Source organism: Ambystoma mexicanum, chromosome 12 (assembly GCF_040938575.1).
Source record: "Ambystoma mexicanum isolate Mex_15411 chromosome 12, UKY_AmexF1_1, whole genome shotgun sequence".
Taxonomy (NCBI): domain Eukaryota; kingdom Metazoa; phylum Chordata; class Amphibia; order Caudata; family Ambystomatidae; genus Ambystoma; species Ambystoma mexicanum.
In genome coordinates, this window is record NC_090936.1 from 664,609,722 (window position 1) to 664,628,934 (window position 19,213).

Here is a 19,213-nt window from a genome sequence, read left to right on the forward strand (position 1 = left end):
GTTATTCAGACTGGGCTGCTAGAAAATTCGCGGACAGCTAGGCCCATAGCGAAACTCTCAAGACTGATTAGTCAAATGAGGTGCAAGAATCTGTTATACAGGTGAAGAGACAAATGGGAACGTTTAGTTAGTCGGCGCTAAGGAGCCTGTATTAAGCGAGTTAACAACTGTCACACGATGACCGGAGTATGTGTACATATGGAGGAGGACATCGACTTGCAACACAGTAGAGTCTAATAGCAAACTTAATTGTCAGATACACATATTATGTACTTTCTAGAACACTGTGACCACATATAGCAGAATTGAGATAAGGTGCACATCAAAGTAATTTAAATAAAGCAAATGGGGAAAAGATGTGATAAGCCCCAACGGCAAGGCAAGATATATCTTAGCATATACGGACAGCTCATCAGCCCGGTAAGGATATATTTGGCGCAAACAATGATGCGATTATTTATACTGCGGTGCCTGTAGAATGCAAGACTATTATAATGAACAGCAAAGTAGTGGCTGAAGTGTGTAGGCTCCGTAGTCACGTAGTAAATGTGATGGCGACCACCGTAAAACAACGCAGAATACAGCAGAATACAGCCGAAGGCCGTGCCCACTTGCCAAGGCCGAAGGCCATGGCTATTGATCTGGAAGTGTTTTAAAATGGACAGTGAGCATGACCAAAGGCTGGTGTTCTGGTAGTGTTCTAAAATATACAGTGGGCATGGCTGAAGGGTGTGGCCACTGGCCATGCCAAAGGCCATGGCCAACGGTGCAAAAAGAAACGATGGAATAGCAAACCCTTGAAATTCAAGGAAAACACTTTCGTTGCAGGGACGTTAAGGTGAGAACTTTATTTATTTTTTATTTATTTTATTTATTGCTTTTAACGTGCCGCAGCCCGCAGGCATCAGGGTGCACATCAAAAGACAAGGCAAATACAAAACACAGGGAAGCCAGCAAGCAGGTTAAGGGCACAGGGGGGCTACAGGACTAGATAAAGAATAGAGTCTAGGGCCGCTTACAGAAGGTAGGGAGACTCTGCTGAGTATGCATCTTGGTCCGGAGTCCATTCCAAACCTGAGTAGCTAGCACCGGAAAGGAACGTCCCTTGCCGCAGACTCTGTGTACCTTGGGGCATACAAGCCAAAAGGTGTTACTAGATCTTGTAGATCTCCTTTGAGGTTGCAGGCCGAGACTGTTTTTCAAATACACTGGAGCAGAACCATGTAGACATTTGTGTGTGCGAGTAATGATCTGAAAGGTGAGCCTGGACACCACTGGCAGCCAGTGAAGCTCCTTCCATGCAGTGGTTATGTGGTCCATTCAGGGAATGTTTCTGATAATTTGCACGGCATTATTTTGTAAAATCTGTAGCTTATGTATAATGTGCTTACTCGTTCCTTCAAAGAGGGCATTACAATAGTCTATGCGTGGCATGATGATGGCTTTTACCAGGATTTCACATTTTTTACTACTAGCGTAGGGTTTAACCAACTTAAGTAACCTGGATGGTATTGGCATTTCTTTACCACATTTTCCACATGGGCTCCTCCTAGTGAGTGGTCCACTCTTACTGCCAGGGTTTTGACTTTGTCTATGGTTTTAATGCGATGGCCATCTATAAGAAATTCTGCATACTCTGGATCCAATTTCACTCTTGCCTGGGAAGACCAAAGACCATGAGCTCCGTCTTCAAACTATTCAAGCAGAGTTTGTTTGTTGTCATCCAGTCTTTGATCAGTTGGTAGATGTTCTGAACCTTCTCCCCATCCTCGGCATAATCCCCTCCCAGTTACAATCAACAACTGAGTGTCGTTAGCATAGTTGGTAAATCTGGACCCTACTCTATCCAGAGTATCTCACAGCGGGCAAAGGTAGACGTTAAAGAGGGCAAGGGACAAGCGGGCTCTGTGCGGGACTCCACAATTGGACATCTCCTGAGAAGAGGATGCCTGTCCCCAGTATACTCTCGACATCCTGCCGGACAAAAAGGACCTCATCCACTCTATGGCGGCTAAAGGCGAACATTAACCCACGGAAGATAGAGTGGACAGCAGTTTCTTGTGATCCAGGAGGTCAAAAGCTGCCAATAGGACGAGCAGCATCAGCATCCCAGCCTTGCTTGTATCCATACAGTCCAACATTTGGGTTTGTAGGTCTAACAGTGCCCTTTCTGTGACATGGTCCGATAGCACAGCGAGTAGAGCGCTCGCTTTGACATCTGTGCAGATCCTGCTGATGTAGGTTCGAATCCCGGCAGGGCCAAAGTCAGCCTTTCATCCTTCCGAGGTCGATAAATGAGCACCACACACTGTGGGTAATAATAAGCAGCGCTCAGATACCCGAGGGTTGGTAGCGCTATATAAATGCTAAATTATTATTATTATTATGGTGTGCAACAAAACCCCTGAAATTCAGCTAAAGCCCCCTTAACTTTGCACCCCCTGTTGTGTAGCCTATGACCACAATGATGACATCACAGATGATATCCTTGATGATATCACTGATGACATCACTGGTAACATCAATAATTAAATCATCTATTACTTCACTGATGAGATCACTGATGGAATCCCTGGTGACATCACTGTTTACATGATAAATAACACCACTGATTACATCTGTGATGTCATCAGACATAATATCATTTTTGACTTAGCTAATACAAACTTTGATGAACTAAATAATAATTTAGGCTGTGGCCTTTGCCATGGCCAAGGCAGTGGACACAGTGCATGGCAGAAGGCCATGGCTAGTGGCTGGTGTGATGAATCCTGCGTAGTCATCACAGAATCCCAGCCTAAAGTCTCCACCCATGTTGCCAGGGAAAGGCAGACGCTACCTGATACTAACCCAGGGGGTGGTATTAGAAGGGAGGATCACATAGGATGTCAAGGGAATGTGGTGACTCCATAAGGAGGGACGCAGTATTTATCCTCTTCTGAGGATGAGGGTTTCCTAATGCCTGCGTGTTTAATGGCATGTTGTCACAGTAGGGTCTCTCATCCCAGACTTATCCAAGGTGCCAAGAGTGAGATCCCTTTTTGTAAACCCGAAAATCATGTATGTAAGGAACAGGGAGCTAATACACCTACTTATAGTAGTTATAATTTTACATTGTGTTTGGATTATAAACCCAAGAGAACACTATTACTTCCCTTAAAATCATCCCTTTAAAGTATGTCTATAAATCACTAAAACAGAGTGGATTAAATGATTTTAAAACAACTAAGAACATTATGGAATCCAAGTGATGAGATGAGGAAGAGGGTTCAAGAGTTGCAAAATTCTAATGAGCGGTTTAGTTGTTATAATGACCCACACCTGAGCAGGACCTTTAAACATTTAAAGGCCCTTCAGGTGTGGGCCAAAGAGAAGAAGAAGCAGCAGGAGGATGTAGAGGTTAGAGCCGCTGCATTGCGAATAGCGGGACGGCATGCAGAGAACGTGGCGGAGGTCCTGGGAGATGCAGAGGACGTGCAGCAAAAAGCGGTATTGAGACCAGCTGTCCCAAAGGAGAGAGAAGCTCTCTGTGTCCTGCATCTCGGCCCGGTGTGAGGTTTTCACCGGAGCGCTTGTGGAGCAAGTGTGTGCTCCATTGACAGACAGCGGGAGCAGCAAAAGGCTGACTGAAGCTGTCAAACGCCAGGGAAGCCCCAACAAGTGAAGAAGCAGAAGCAACGAGTCAGAAAGAGACACTAGGACATACCAGTGAGTTGGCCTAATATGTTACCCCCGGGTGCTGCCTCCTATTGCGAGATGTCGAACAGGAGAATATTGTAAGCTGCATTGCCATAGCCAAAAGGGGCTAATAATTAAGCAAAGTGAATGTAATCTCCCAAAAGGGAGATTTTAAATTGGAGAACATTGTAATCTGCATTGCCAATGAAAAAAGGGGCTAATAATTAAGCAAAGTGAATGTAATCTCTCAAAAATGGGAGAATATTGTAATCCGCATTGCCAAAGCTAAAAGGGGGCAGTAATCAAACAAAATGAATACAATTTTCCAAAAGGGTGGCATCCAACAAGAGGACATTATAACCTGCATTGCCAAAGCCAAAGAAAGCTGAGTGTGACATCAAGGGAATTTGAATGTAGCAGTCCCAGATACCCTGTGGAAGAAAGTTGTAAAATACATTGCCAGCAGACAATAGGTGGTTTTTAATGACACCAGAGACAGCAGGCGAAAAGCTCTCCTTGTAGAAAGGATCAAGGGGAAGAGTACTGTAACCTGCATTGTCTATGGCAACCAGATCAATGTGAGAATCATTGTCCTTTTGTACAGCATAATTATTAAAGAAGTTGTAAACCAATTGTGTTGCAAGTCAAAAGACTTATCTGGATTATGGGAGACCGCTAAAGAGCGCGGAGCATGATGGCCGCGTAAGACCGGAGCTCAGCACCCCACCAACGAAACTGACACTGCCCTGACCCCCCAGGGACTGGTCTCAAGCCCCCGGCTGAAGGAAAATTGAGGGAACTGAGCAGGCAGACTCCCGCTGGGTTAGACGCCACCGAGCACGCCGGAACACTGAGGCGGATCAAGGTGTGCAGGAGGCCGCAGATATCTGGCTGCATATTGAAAGGAGCTGTGGGGGAAGGAGAGGACCCCCACGGCTCTGAAGTGATTGTTTACTGCACGGCCCAAAGCCCAGCAAGGAGAGGGCTAGGGGCGTGGTGTGTGGGAGGCGGGATACATGGCAAACGAGCAGAGGCGAGCAACGGCCTGAAGGTGGTGATAGTGCCATTAATCAGACGTGGAGCAGGCCTGCTAGGCTGTGAGGCGGCACCCCTAGGCGACTTGGAGAGCCTGAGCCTCGGCACAGCGGAGAAGATAGAAGTTGAGGGGGAGACCGACAGGCCATGGGACAGCAAGCAATGCCCCAGTGTACTGGCTGATCTATGATTCACCGAAGTAGCCCCCCACGGCTGTGGAGTGGGCCTAACAGTGGAACCCCTGAAGGGGGAGTGACATTTTAATGGTGGAGGAGGCGAAAGTGAGTAGAAAGTGTTCTGCGGTCTCTGCAGTGCGCTGTGCTTTTTTGTTTCTTCCTACAGCATTTGGAACTCTATAGACACTGTGCCTTTAACTGCCTTTCCCAAGAGGATTTGCGTCCCTTTAAAGACTCAACTCTCCACCAAAGTGGAGCGAAAGTTCAGTGGGGTTTCACGGGCAGTATTTGCGTCTCGACCTCCTGTCCTCCGAGCGGTGGTTTGGATGGCGTCTGCTATTCGGCCTGAATGATTGGCGCCGGGGCATTCATGCACACCGCCCCGAAATGGTTGTCTCCCCCGCATGCCGCACACTTCTGGCCTAGATCCTGGCATGGGCCCTCATGGTGAAATGTGGGATGTTTCAACCCACTAGTCCAGGCCCTGTAACATTACTGTGCATTGCTGGCAGCGGAAGCATTAGAAATGGCCGCCGGAAAGCATGCTGCTCGCTAAAATCACCTGGAAGTACGCAGTGTAAATCTGAAAAATAGGCCGCCATCCACTTTTGCCTATCTTAGTGAACACAGGAGACCACTGCCAAAACCCACCATTGGGCTACCCACAAAGTAGCCTGAAACCACTTGAAAAAGAAATGCTGATTGCCAAAAGAAACACAGAGCTGTTTGGAAATCCATTTTCTTGATTGTAAAATTTGCAGAAATCATGGCTCACAAACCACCTAAAAAGATCCAACCTCCTTGTTGGGTGTTCCACATCATTCTACTGCAAGAATCCACATAAATACAATGTCAGCAAGAATCATATGTTATCAGAACAAAATCCACTTTTAAAAATACTTGATGGAAAGAAATCTGTCAAAAATGGGTGCAGTACCGTTACTCGCAGAGGCTGGCGATCTTTAAATCTGACAGGAGAAACTTGTGTTTTCAAAGTTAAATGTGTTAAAGAAGGGATTTCCATCAAATGCCTATAGAGTGCCACACATTGATTTCATGTTAAAAAAGACTGGAATTAAAGATATGTTTGCTTATTTTAAATTTATAAATGTAATTTTTTCACAAGGAACTATGTTACAATTGACCATAAGGCAACCTAATTCAGCTAAAACTTCCAAGAGGCTTTCTTTCCCTGAGAACCTCCCACCTTGTTCATTCCCACCAAAAGGAGAGGATTTCGCATTGGCATGTTAATCAGAAGGGGAGGAGATTTCCTCTGCTGCCCTGAGCAAGAAACAATGGGTTCCTTGAACTGAATAGAAAATGCTAATTCGGGTGTGACTGACAGCAACTGCTCTGGCAGGGAGGCAAGCCATGTGACTCTCTGACTCAGCCCAGCTTTGGAGGCGGGCCAGACTGGAAATGTGGATTGAAGTTGAAGTAAATGTATGTTTTAGAAAAATGCTTATAGCAAATTGTACTGAACTGACAAAAATATGAAACTTAGAGATTGTTAAAATGAAAACTTCACTCACAGTTTAAGACTACTCTGGAATCTGTGGGATGTTCTGAGACTGAACCCCGGAAATTATTCATATTCCAGCCATTGTGTTTATGTTAGGAACATGAAAAATTACAGGAATATGCCCAGATTGGATGTGCATGCATGTATACGAATTGGTGCACAATTAACATTGAGAAACCCACCAAAAGATCGAAAAAGTTGTCATTTATGAACCAGAGCTCGTAGGAAGATGAGAGTTGAACAGAAATGTACCTTAGGCAATCTGTCAAGTAATTATGTATTATTAACAAGTTGTGCATCTTGGAAATATGTTTTTGGGAAAAATAGATTTCCTAAGTAAAAGCAAAGGGGAGGGATTTCCTTTGGACCATAAACACAGTGTCACTCTGGCACATATGACACACTGCTCCTTTCTCAAATCAGGAGAGGGGAAATTCTCTGACCTATCAGATACCTAGAGGGTTGGGCATAGATAATCAGCCTCTCCACCCACTTTGGAAAAGGATAAATAGGGACTGTTGAGGACCCAGAAGGACAAACACTTTCCACTCATCAACTGATTCCTTGGCGAAGCACCCTGCAGGAAGATCCAGACTGCAGACTCTAGAACCAGACTCTAGAACTTTGAAGCAGAGCGGCCTAACCTAAAAAGCGGAACTCTTCTCAGCTGGCGTTCAGAATCTTTTGCAACCTGATTCTAACCCCTAAATTTCCACAGGGCACCACAAAATCCAACAGCCTGGCTGAGCTGTTTTGCTGTTCTAGCTAAGAACCCTGTGCTAGAACCAAGATCCAGACCCGTAGAGCAGAGCTGTAACCCAGAACCCGTCAGATCCAGTCCAAGAGGCTGCGCAGACCAGAGTGCCTTGCTGAGAGCAGAGTCCAGGTGCCCTGAATCCTGTCCGGTGGCGAGTGAAGCCAAACCCTTGACCAGATCTGTGACGGGCCCATTCCATTCCAAAGCCATAGGAGTGAGTATTTAGTCTAGAACTGTCCATAGTCATCTCTTAGTTTAAAGTAATCCTATTCAATCCATTTCAACCTATCCAGAACTGCATTATAGAATCTTGTGTCCATCCTGAATTCTTCTCATTATATAGTCTGTGATAATGGTAGCGATAATCATCTGTGCGTTGATATTTTCTGAAGAAAGTCAAGTGTCCTGGCGCACAGCAATCAGAGCGGAAGGTGCCCTGTTCTGGTGGTTGTCCCGTTGGGTATCTTGTACTTTCATAGCCCCTTAGTATAAGTCCATATTGGTTCCTAATCTTTTAAGCGCATCTTTCATTTGAAATTTTGACTCTGTTTCTGAGAAATCTACCTTCACAAAAACCTCTGTAACTTTACGTCCTAGAAACGAAATTTAAATGTCATTTTGACGCTAACATCCTCAGCTTTCAAACGAACCCAAAACGACATTCCAATTTCTTATAGTTTTTCCGCAATGGTGTTTCCTGCACGCGGAAAAATTGCAGCGAATTTGCAATTTGGCTCAATTTCACGTCATGTCAAAATAGCTATTTCTTGTTTTCAACTTCTGAATTTCGTTTTCAATCCGCTAATCATTCATAAATCATTGCTAGTGTTCACCTGACCCAATTCAAAGCAACTCTCACTAGGTCTGAATCTCTTTTAGCGAATTAATATCATTTTTAGCATTTTCCCATCCAATTCAAACCACATTTAAAAGCAATTGACCTGTTTTAAAATCATACCTGTTCTCTCTAAGCTTGCTGGGGGAATCGGGATTGAACTGCATTATTGATTGTTATTCCTGAAACCTGTGTGCTCTCTTCCACCTCTTCATATTGCATACTGGGGGGAGTGAGTAGTAACAGAGGGAAAGAGGGATCATATTGTCTTTTGATTGAAATCATATCAAGACTTATTTCTGTGTTGCATTCTTTCCTATCATTGCATTTCCTTGAACGATACAAAGTATTCTCTGTTAGATTATTCTTCCTATTCCTACTCCTAAGTGATTAAAGAGATTGTTGATATTGTAATATTACCCATTTCTGATCATTGTTCATATTCATAAGTGTGGTATTCAGATATTATTCATATTCATAAAAGTGTAATCTATATATTGTTCAATTCTTCAAATAAATATTTTAATTTGCAAAACAAACCTATTTCTTGGTTGAGTGAGACCGGGGGAATTCAAAGAGAGGGGCGTTATATAAGGGTACATCATCCAGAATTAAACAAACTTTTGACATAAAAATATATAAATAAAGGTTTCCATTGGACATCCCATACTAGGCATTGATTTAGTTGGAGTGCTGGATTGAAATCACTTACAGATTGGGGGCTCCTGGCCGGGATTTCTGGATTAGAACTACCACTTGTGCAGCTTAATACAGTGTGCTAACGGACAGGATACATAAATCCTGTTGGGCTTACACGCTGTGTTACACTGTAAAAGCACCCCTCAAAAGGGAACGCTCTAAGGAAACTGTCTGTTTTGCAAACATAAAATAAAAAACTTCTGTAAATCAGGAAGGAAATTAATATTTCCAAAATGGCGACATTGGTAGACATCAAGATAGCTAGAGAACACCTTTTACATAAGCTATTTGTGAAAGGTGAGTGGACTGAGCAGGACCAGAATGTGTGGTTGCAGGCAATCACACAACAGATCACTGCAACTGGGTTAGATATCTGGAGAGATCAGGGTCCCTTACATGTGGCCCTGAGTGAACTATATATGGCCGCTAAGGATGAGCAAAATAAGATTGCCAAGATGGCGGCATATTTATGTTTATCTATGGGAGCCATACAGGACAAATATGCTGAAGGCCAAGATCTGGCAAGTAGGCAACTGATGGCATTAGAAAAGGCCCAATCTGATCTGGACTCTTCTGAGCAGAGGCTGCAGAGGAACCAGGAGTCAGAAAATGAAAGTAGGCAGTATATAGTTAAAATAAAAGAGGATATGGGTATCCTGCAACAGGAAAAGGCAGATCAGGATACCAGAATTCTGGCCTTGCAGAAGGAGTACCAAGAAGGTTTGGACTCCCTACTGCAGAGCCAGAAAAAGCTGGAGCAACAACTGGAAGGCAGAGAGCAATACATTGATTTTGAAAGACCTGGGTACCCAGGCAGAGTTTGAAGAAGATCGCCAGGAAGCTGGTGCCCTTCAAAGGCAGAGGGACGACCTGACGGCACAGAGGCAGGCTCTTACTCAGGAAAGGGACACCTTAGGCCAGGAAGTCTGTCACTTAAAAGGGAAACAAAGAAAATCGCCTGGCCCTCCAGGAACTGGGTGACCTCCAAAAAGAGCATCAAAACGTGTTAGAGCACACCAGGAGGGTGGAAGATGCTCTGGCAAGGAAGGAGCAGGCCAGTATGGACAGGACTCAGGAGGTAACCCTCCTGCAGCAAAGACTGGCCCAGTATTCAAAAACAAACCAGGAAGCACAGAGAGAAAATGAGGCTCTCTGTGAGAACAATGATAGGCTCCTCAGACAGAGAGCCATGCAAGAGAGACTGATAGAGACTAGTAAGGCCTTGATTGAGGAACAGAAAGCTCAGGTTCCTGCATTGCAACAGGGAGCAGGGGCTGATAGAGATGAGGTTCGCTGGGAAAGGGAAACACCTAACCTCAGGAACCCTGGTACCAGAGGCCTTCATCTCTCCCAGTCCCTGGATTCTGCCTCCCCCATGTCCACTGGCGCACATGAGCCCAGGGCCACAGAGAGGGCAGATTACTATCCAGTCAGAAGTATGGGACTCATGGACCAGCACCTCCCAGGTATGGATGGGCGAGCATCTGGGTATGGGCACCCAAGTACTGTGAAGTTTAGTGAGGAACTCCAGGAGAGTAGGCCCACTAAGGGCATCCTGAAAACCTCTGCCCAGTTAGGACAGTGGGGGGTACCCATCAAATCCTGGGAGCAAGGAGGAATCAGAAGACTCCTCTGAGCGCCCCAGGACACAGGAGACTAGGTCCCCACATTCTGCCAGCCATTCCCAGGCTCGCAGAATCCGGGAGAACCTAGAAGACCAGACGGGCACCTCTGGGAGCAGTACCTCTGAATCAGAGGATGAATGGACCAGGGTTACCCAAACCAAGAAGGCCAATAAGGCAAAAAGGGCCTTGCTTAAGGACCCCTTAAAACAAATCAAGGCAATAAGGAGCGTCATCACACCTTATCATAAGAACGCTAAGTATTCTGTTTGGGAACACTTAGAGCTCTTTGAGCAAATGATGGAGACTTTCCATTTGAAAGACAGCAGTAGCTACATTCAGTATGTGAAATCGACATTCTCCCTAGAATACTCCAGTTTCTTTGCAGGGCTGGAGGACCAGAATCATTCAAGATGGTCCACATATAGGGTGGCCATCCTAAAACATTTTTCTGTTCACAGAAATCCCCAAGAGGCTCGCAAGGCAGCCCACAACTTGCAATGTGGGGAGGATCAGGCCCCACGAGAATGTGTGCAGTAGTTAAAGCGTGCCTTTGCGCAGACTACCAGAAGGGTGCGCACAGACAGCAAAGAATTTGTTAATACTTTTTTCCATGCCTTACCAAAGTACATCATGACCCAGCTAGTGAGAGATTTTCATACGAAAAGATCACTAGACTGGGTCCTTGAACAGGCCACCCGAATCTATGAGGTGCAGAAGCCCATAGAAAACAAAACTAATGCTAAAAGCCCCAAACCAACCAACACCCCTGCTGCTGCTAAGGTGGCAGAGGTAAAGGTTGCCCCCATTTTGGATTTGGAGATGGGGGGGCCTAAAAACTTGCCTGCACAACAGAATAATTGCAAGCCCAGAAGGCCATTGGACCAGTCACAGACAGGGAGCCAAGGAGGTAGTCCCACAAATGGGGTCCCTCACACCCCTGACTATGTAAGTCCCCGCTACAAGGGGAACAGACCCATCCTTGGTTATGTGTGGTCTCCTCCAGCCCAAGGGGGGGATCCAACCAGGCACCTAACACAGGGAACTTCCCTCCTAACTTCCCCCAGGAGGGCAGAAATTTCCCAAATCCTGGGCAGAACTTTTTCCCCAGGTATCCACAAAACTTCCAACCCCAGAATAATCCATCCTTCATTCCCCACTTTCCTGAGCCCAGACAACCTAATCCGGGAGAGGGGAGGCCAAGGGTGGAGGGGTACCCAAATCTTCCCAACCCAGGGTATTACCAGAGAAGGGATAGCTACCCTTCCCCGGATCAGCCCAGGGGAGAAAACAGAACCCTGTATCAGCCTGAGCGGGTTTCACAGCTAGAGCGCCAGATCCAAAACATAGCACAGAATCTGGGTTGCATGCTGAGGGCTCAACAGAACCCTCAGATGGGTATGCCGGCAAAGAATACCTCCAACTCTGGACCTGGTGCTCCAGAACAATGACGGGGGCAGCACCCCGACAACTCACCGGTTCCCAGGGAGGAGGCACCAGGGGAAGGGGGGTGCAAAGCCTTGGAGAAAGCTTCCTTCCCCACTTGTAAACAGCCCCTGGAAACCCAGGAACCAGAAACAAAATCTCCAGCCCCTGAAAGTCTGCCACCCAAGGAGCAGAGAGGGGGTAGGAGAAACAAAGGACCCAAACAGACCCATTTTGTGGAGGAGGTAAAGATCTTCCAATTTGAAGGATAGGGATCCTCAGAGGATCCTGGGAAAAGGATCTTCTTCTTCCGAGATGGGGGAACTCCTCCCAAAGAAAAATGGGTCCCAAAGGATTCAAATCCAGACTGGATAGATGTGGGGACTGAGCCAGCGCCGCCCGTCATCCCATCCCATAACCAACAGCATCAAAATCCCCTGGTTCAAACCCGTCCTGGTGACTGCCTCCAAAAAGGGGGGGGGGTGGCCCAGAACCGGAACCAGGGGAACTCAAAACTCCTCCCATATCTAGTTGCCACCTTTTCTTTGCAGATTCCCAAGACTCCCCACAGAATTCTGCCCAAATCTCTTCTCTCTCAATGTCCAAAACTAAAAAACTCACCCACCAGTTGTCCAAAAATGTACATTATCTGTGCCCCCTTGCGGAGAAGGAGGGAAGATACTATGCCCCGGTTCAAGTACAGGGGCAGGGTACAATTTTGGCACTGGAGGACACTGGATCCCAAGCTACCCGTCATGATGCCTACCTCCAAGGAGCCAGGTCCGACCCAGCGACCCCAGAGGCAGGCATCATTTCCCCCAGGGGAGTGCCAGCGGGCCCAAGCTGGGGCCCTTTGGACGCAGTCCTGGCGCCTTAGGCGCCAGGCTCATGTTGGACCTCTGTCCTGGCGCCTTAGGCGCCAGGCTCATAAAGCTAGACATGTGTTCAAGTGTTTTAATGTGCACTTACCTGATGCAGACCATGCTGCCACATCCAGGCCCTCTTGAGGCCTGAATGGAACTACTTTACCTGTGGGATTACTTTCCACCCGGGTGTGGTCGGGGAAGGATAAATACCTGATCGGAGGAAGGATACACACTTGGGACTTCTTCCAAAGCTATTTAAACCACACCCGATCAGCAACTGACGCTTCGCGTTGTTCTGCTCCTCGCAGCTGGACGCTCACCGTGTCAGCTCCTGCATCTGGACTTCAGCCACGCCTGTCAGCATCCTGGGTCACCTGCAAAGGGAGACAAGAGACCTTACCAGCTAAATCTGCACCACGGAGACATCACCGACGATCCTGAAAGGGAAGACATTATTTTTAAAAGCATTTCGTTACGATCGCTGCAGCGCTGCATTTCACTCACCTTTCCTGGGTTCCTCCATCTTCAGCAGCGATCAACCGGATACACAGCCACTTCCCAGAGCCTAGAGAAAAAGACAAGAATAAGAGGTGAGAGAAGGAAGGGAATAAGACTTACCTGTTGGGTCATTCCCATTTCATTTCGGGTCTTGCCGCTTCCAGGCATTTTCCGGACCCCGGCCCATATGGGGAAAAAAGACAAAGACATTGAATGAGCATATGCAAAGACAGTTTCCGAGCGCTCATCCAGAACTAACCTGCCATTTACTGGAACTGGAACTGCACGTTTCACTTCGGGTCGGTGCCATATCTCCGGCATTCCGAACCCCGGCCCCTAAGGGGAAAAAAGACATAAGCATTAGCGCTTGCTGCAAAAAGACTATGAACATTATTATTAAGCTTGGACTTTTGAACTTGCAACAGAACTTTTACAGAGCCTTACCTGAATAGTCAAGCTTACCTGAACGCCCATCAATCCTCAATCCAGTGAAGTAACTGGGTTTCAACGCGCCCCTGCATCAGAAGCAGGATGGAGAGCTCATCCTTCCTAACCCTAAGGTGAGACTTCACGAGGAATCGTGGAATGGTATCGTGGAGGGTTGGAAGAGAGTGTGAGGCTTGAGCATAACTCAGTCAGTAGGTAATACTCCCTTTTCACGCACAGGGGAATATTCCTGCGAGCCGGAGAAGCCAGAGTAGAGGGCCCTTCCTGTCCATCTTCAGAGTCCTGCGCTTCACCATTGAAGAAGCATCAGCACTCGAAGCCAGACCTGCGCCTCCGTGGGAATCAGGTGAGCGTTACAGAACGCGAAGCCTACCCACAATTTCCCACCCGGGCGCTATGGAGACTTCCGAGACTGACCAGCTGGCCCAGCTTTTGGGGGAATTCCGGGCAGAGGTGCACTCAGCCCGCCAGGAGACTAACGCTCTCAAAAGAGAACTGATCTTATCCAAGGATGACCTAGCCAAAAGGTTATTACAGGCCCAGGCAGGGCACACTCCTTTACCTAATTCCGGAGACATTTCCACATCAATGGGTTTGAGTAACCCGGTACAAATTAATCTACCTGGACACATGCCTTTGGCCCCGCCTGAACGTTTTGCGGGGGATCCCAAGAAATATGCCGTCTTTATGAACCAATGTCATTTACACTTTCTATGCAGACCCGGAGCCTTCCCTAACGACCAGACCAAGGTAGCCTTTATATTATCTTACCTCAGTGGCAGTGCTGCCGATTGGTCTATTCCATTGGTAAATCAGGATGATCCCATTCTCCAGAATTTTTAGGGCTTCCAGGCCAGCATGGAAAGATTGTTCGCTCGACACTCTCAAGGACAGGCCCTTGATAACGAACTGCTATCCTTAAGACAAGGTAATCAGGATCTTCTGTCCTACATAGCCACCTTTAACAGACTGGTTGTGGAAACTGGATGGCCAGAAAGCAAAAGGATCACATTGTTTCATCGAGGCCTGCGCGGAGAGCTTAAGGATGTTCTAGCTCAGATAGTAAACCCACCCCAGGTCTCCGCAGACTACATTGACTTGGTGGTTCAACTTGATCACAGACTTCAAAATAGAAAAGCAGATCGGTTCAAGTATGAAAACCGAGCACTGATCAAAACCCACGCTAACTCCAAGAGTACCGACGTATCTGAACCTATGCAAATCGGTGGTGTTAAAGGACCATTAACGCAGAAAGAACGAGAGAGAAGGCGGCAAATGCAACTTTGTCTGTATTGCGGGACTTCCGGTCACTTTCTTCGAAATTGTCCAGTTAAACCACTTAAGAAGGTGGTTGGAGCTACTGATAACGAATTAGTGACACCTGATTCGGGAAACGACCTAGCCCGGCAAGCGTAGGGGTCCGCTTGCCGAGCTTGAAAACTAACTCTTTGACCTCGCATTTTGTCATGCCAATGGTGCTCGTGGACCCAAAACAGCCTCAGCAGTTGCATGCTATAAAAGCATACATCGACAGTGGAGCTATTGGAAATTACATAGACCGTGAATTGGCTTCCAGGATTAAGCTTCCTCTCCGCCCGAAAGTAACCCAATATGTCATTACTACAGTGGATGGAACCGAAATAGCCTCAGGGCCTGTAATGCATTCCACTGTTGAAGTGACACTGGTGGGTCAGGATGGACATCGGGAAGCAATCGTGTTTGATGTGATCAAGGCCCCACAATTTCAAGTAATTCTTGGAATTCCTTGGTTAGAAACACATAATCCCAGAATTGACGGGCGGGCAAAGAAGATAAGTTTTCCTGATTGTGAACCAACTTGTTATCCAAGAAATACAGCTATGGGTCTAGCCTCAGCAACTTCCACCCCTGTACAGCTACCGTCAGAATACCAAGAATTCCAAGACGTTTTTCAGAAAGAACAGGCTAACACGTTACCTCCCCATCGGTCTTATGATTGCCAAATCGATCTGGTACCCAATGCTCAACTACCTTGTAGTAGGATTTATGCTCTTACGGAACCTGAGAACCTGCATTTGCGTCAGTATTTAGATCAGTACCTAGCCAATGGTTTAATTCGCCCGTCCAAGTCTCCTGTCTCTTCAGCTCTGTTCTTCGTGCCGAAATAAGAAGGCGACCTTAGAACGTGTATAGACTATCGCGCCCTAAATCAATTAACGATTAAGAATCGTTATCCTCTGCCCTTGATCCCTGAGTTTATCGACCAGGTGAAAGACGCTTGTGTGTACACCAAGTTAGATCTCCGAGGAGCTTATCACCTGGTGCGCATAAAAGAAGGCGACGAATGGAAGACTGCATTCCGCACCATGTTTGGGCTCTTCGAATATCAGGTGATGCCCTTCGGTTTGTGCAATGCACCTGCCGCCTTTCAGTACTTTATGAATGATGTTCTTCGGGAACTTATCGATGTCTGTGTCATTGTTTACATTGACGACATCCTGGTGTACTCTTCTTCAGAATCTGATCACAGAAAACATGTTAGGGCAGTTCTTGAGAAACTGCGCCAGCACAGATTATTTGCAAAACTCGAAAAATGCGTTTTTCATACCACTGAAGTTGAGTTTCTCGGATTCATCCTGACACCTCAAGGAGTCCGAATGGACTCGCGAAAGGTGGACGCCATCCTCAAATGGCCATCTCCAAGCTCGGTGAAGGGAGTTCAGAGCATGCTCGGCTTTGCCAATTTCTATCGAAGATTCATCCCGGAATTTTCCCGAACAGTCCAACCCATCACCGCTCTCCTAAAGAAAAACAAACGCTTCGAATGGACTCTTGAGGCCGAACAAGCCTTCCAGGACCTGAAAACCAAATTCACCTCTGCACCTGTATTGAAGCACCCGCACCCAGATCTCCCTTACATAGTGGAAACCGATGCATCCAGTTCGGCCATGGGAGCTGTCCTGTCGCAAAGAGACCCAAAAACTAACCAACTACACCCAGTGGCCTTTTGGTCCAGAAAATGTTCTCCTCCTGAAATCAACTACGCAATTACCAATAAAGAGTTACTGGCCATCAAATCTGTTTTCAAGGCTTGGCGTCACTACCTTCTCGGGGCAAGACACACCATCACCGTAATTACGCACCACAGAAACTTACAGTATTGAAAAACGGCCAAAGCTCAATCTTCACGACAACTCCGATGGGCTCTATTCTTTGCAGAATTTGATTTTGTAATTACCTATCGCCCTGGCTGCAAGAATGGAAAAGCAGACGCCTTATCCCGGATTGGCATGGAAGAACCTAATTCGAGCTTAGAACCTGTGCCCATCATACCTGAGCAAAGAATCTTAGGCTTAACTTCATTGCAAACTATTGAGGATATCCAAACGCAAGTAAAACAACTTCTAGACTCTTCAACCTTACTGGAATGGAGTCAAAAGGGTCCTCATTACACCGTTAAGGATGACTTACCCTACTTCCAGGAGCGGTTGTTTCTGCCAAGTAAAGAATTGCAAGAACTTGTTATTGCCCATCATCATGAATTTTTAATGGAAGGACACGCTGGTATCGCTAAAACGGAGGAAAAAATCAAACACCACTTCTGGTGGCCTTCTTGGAGAAAAGACATAAAGTCTTTTGTACTGTCTTGTGGAATTTGCGCCCAAAACAAGGCTCAAAAGAAAAGGCCAGCCGGCCTACTTCAACCCTTGGATATTCCACCGGCGCCATGGCACACCCTGTCAATGGACTTTATAACAGATCTGTCTCCTTGTGCTGGTTACAACACAATCCTTGTAATTGTGGACCTATTCTCCAAAATGGCCCACTTTATCCCTTTAAAGGGTTTGCCTTCAGCTTCCACCTTGGCCAAGGAATTCCTGTAAAATATAGTTTGCATACATGGTTTCCCTTCCATATTAGTCTCGGATCGTGGAAGTCAATTTATCTCACATTTTTGGAAGAAGTGTTGCCAACTAGCACAAATAGATGTGCGGTTATCCACCAGCCACCACCCCCAGACCGACGGACAAACCGAGAGAACCAATCAGACTCTCGAGCAATATCTTCGGTGCATGTTACACCAATCCGAGTTAAATTGGAAAGACATCCTTTGGATCGCAGAATATGCATACAACAATTCAGTGCATTCTGGAACCGGACAAACCCCCTTTTATACTTTGTATGGTCACCATCCTCGAACTTCTGACCTAGATCCACCTCTGACCCTGGAAATGCCCGCAGTAAATCATCTGCATTCCACAATAACCCGAGTCTTCAAAGAAGCTGCAACTCATTTACAGCAAGCCAAGAAAAAGTATAAAGAAAACGCTGATTTGCACCGAAGTAAAACTCCTCCTTACCAAGTAGGAGACCAGGTATGGCTAGCAACTAAACATTTACCCCTCAAGGGCCCGCGAACCTTCAATCCCAGATTCATAGGACCTTATCCCATCAAAGCTATAATCAACCCAGTGGCCTTTAAACTGGATCTACCGTCCAACATGCGTATTCATCCAGTTTTTCATGCATCACTTTTGAAGCCAGTACAACCAGGAACCCGATTGTCCAAGCCTCCAGATCCAGTTCAAATTGAAGGGGAATTAGAATTCGAAGTTAAAGACATTTTAGACTCCAAGGTGGTAAAATCGAAACTCTTCTATCTTGTTGACTGGAAGGGATATGGACCTCAGGAGAGATCGTGGGAGCCTAGTAACCATGTCCACGCACCTCGATTAGTACAAAGGTTTCACCGGAGATTTCCGAACAAGCCCAAACCCCCGGAGGGAAGAACCTTGGGAGGGGCCTTGAGGGGGGGTACTGTCATGATGCCTACCTCCAAGGAGCCAGGTCCGACCCAGCGACCCCAGAGGCAGGCATCATTTCCCCCAGGGGAGTGCCAGCGGGCCCAAGCTGGGGCCCTTTGGACGCAGTCCTGGCGCCTTAGGCGCCAGGCTCATGTTGGACCTCTGTCCTGGCGCCTTAGGCGCCAGGCTCATAAAGCTAGACATGTGTTCAAGTGTTTTAATGTGCACTTACCTGATGCACACCATGCTGCCACATCCAGGCCCTCTTGAGGCCTGAATGGAACTACTTTACCTGTGGGACTACTTTCCACCCGGGTGTGGTCGGGGAAGGATACATACCTGATCGGAGGAAGGATACACACTTGGGACTTCTTCCAAAGCTATTTAAACCACACCCGATCAGCAACTCACGCTTCGCGTTGTTCTGCTCCTCGCAGCTGGACGCTCACCGTGTCAGCTCCTGCATCTGGACTTCAGCCATGCCTGTCAGCATCCTGGGTCACTTGCAAAGGGAGACAAGAGACCTTACCAGCTAAATCTGCACCATGGAGACATCACCGACGATCCTGAAAGGGAAGACATTATTTTTAAAAGCATTTAGTTACGATCGCTGCAGCGCTGCATTTCACTCACCTTTCCTGGGTTCCTCCATCTTCAGCAGCGATCATCCGGATACACAGCCACTTCCCAGCGCCTAGAGAAAAAGACAAGAATAAGAGGTGAGAGAAGGAAGGGAATAAGACTTACCTGTTGGGTCATTCCCATTTCATCTCGGGTCTTGCCGCTTCCAGGCATTTTCCGGACCCCGGCCCCTATGGGGAAAAAAGACAGTTCCCGAGCGCTCATCCAGAACTAACCTGCCATTT